Source organism: Astatotilapia calliptera, chromosome 12 (assembly GCF_900246225.1).
Source record: "Astatotilapia calliptera chromosome 12, fAstCal1.2, whole genome shotgun sequence".
Classification (NCBI taxonomy): Eukaryota; Metazoa; Chordata; class Actinopteri; order Cichliformes; family Cichlidae; genus Astatotilapia; species Astatotilapia calliptera.
In genome coordinates, this window is record NC_039313.1 from 35409640 (window position 1) to 35411313 (window position 1674).

At 36.1% G+C, this 1674-nt stretch overlaps 1 non-coding gene across 1 annotated transcript; it reads right to left on the minus strand.

Moving 5' to 3' along the window:
* Positions 1 to 72, minus strand: trnay-gua (transfer RNA tyrosine (anticodon GUA)). Its single transcript has one exon. It is a non-coding gene; the product is annotated as a tRNA-Tyr (tRNA).
* Positions 73 to 1674: the final 1602 nt, after the last annotated feature.

Below are 1674 nucleotides of genomic sequence, written 5' to 3' on the forward strand. Positions count from 1 at the left end.
AGGGGGCATCTGGAATTGAACCAGAGACCTCTTGATCTACAGTCAAATGCTCTGCCACTGAGCTACACCCCCATGTGGTGGAATTTAGTCATCGGCTGCACAGCATGTGACACAAAATCTGAATGAAAAAAATAAAGTGGCAGAATCAGGTTTTAGGTATCAGCCAGTCAGAACATCTAAAACCTAGATGTTATATCAGAATCAGAATCAGAATCAGAATACTTTATTGATCCCTGGGGGAAATTATTTTTTGTTACAGTGCTCCATTTTAAACCAACATTAAGACAAGACAGACAATACGCTAACTAAGAATAGTACAATATATACATATATATACATACATACATACATACATAAGTCACTTATAAATAAATAGTTGGAAAAGAAACATGTGTAGTTGTAGCAGCAAACAGTGTGTTAAGTGGATGCGTTGTACAGGGAGCCACAGGCAGGAATGATTTCCTGTGTCGTTCAGTGGTGCTTTTCGGTAATCTCAGTCTCTCACTGAACGAGCTCCTGTGACTGACCAACATGTCATGGAGTGGGTGGGAGGTGTTATCCAACATTGTCTTTATCTTGGACAGCATCCGCCTCTCCGACACCACCTTGAGGGAGTCCAGCTCCATCCCCACAACATTGCTGGCCTTACGGATCAGTTTATTAAGTCTGTTGGCATCTGCGACCCTCAGCCTGTTATATATATATATATATATATATATATATATATATATATAAAACATCTAGGTTTTAGATGATTGATATATATATATATATATATATATATATATATATATATATATATATATATATATATATATATATATATATATCAATCATCTAAAACCTAGATGTTTTATATATATATATATATATATATATATATATATATATATATATATATATATATATATATATATATATATATATATATATAAAACATCTAGGTTTTAGATGATTGATATATATATATATATATCAATCATCTAAAACCTAGATGTTTTATATATATATATATATATATATATATATATATATATATATATATATATATATATATATAAAACATCTAGGTTTTAGATGATTGATATATATATATATATATATATATATATATATATATATATATACACATATATAAAAAAAAACACCCAGCACGCCCCTGCGGGCGGTTTATCCTTCAAGCTCGGGTCCTCTACCAGAGGCCTGGGAGCTTGAGGGTCCTGCGCAGTATCTTAGCTGTTCCTAGGACTGCGCTCTTCTGGACAGAGATCTCCGATGTTATTCCCGGGATCTGCTGGACCCACTCGCCTAGCTTGGGAGTCACCGCACCTAGTGCTCCGATTACCACGGGGACCACCGTTACCTTCACCCTCCACATCCTCTCGAGCTCTTCTCTGAGCCCTTGGTATTTCTCCAGCTGTAGCATTTGTGTTGTACCTCGTCAATCTCTAGCTGTGAGAGCAGTCCCTTCTTTCGAATGTTGGAACACTGAGCTACTAGTTGTTTCGCCGTCATTGTGGATGTTGGGTATCGAAGAATCCATAGGTCCCTCATCCTATTCATGTAGCCCCTTCCGCCGGGGTTACTTGCGTAGTAGCAAGTAATTTCATTCTTGATTTTTTTTTTTTTGATAGTGATGTGGAAGACCAGAGATGATGTGTGTGTGCGTCCAGA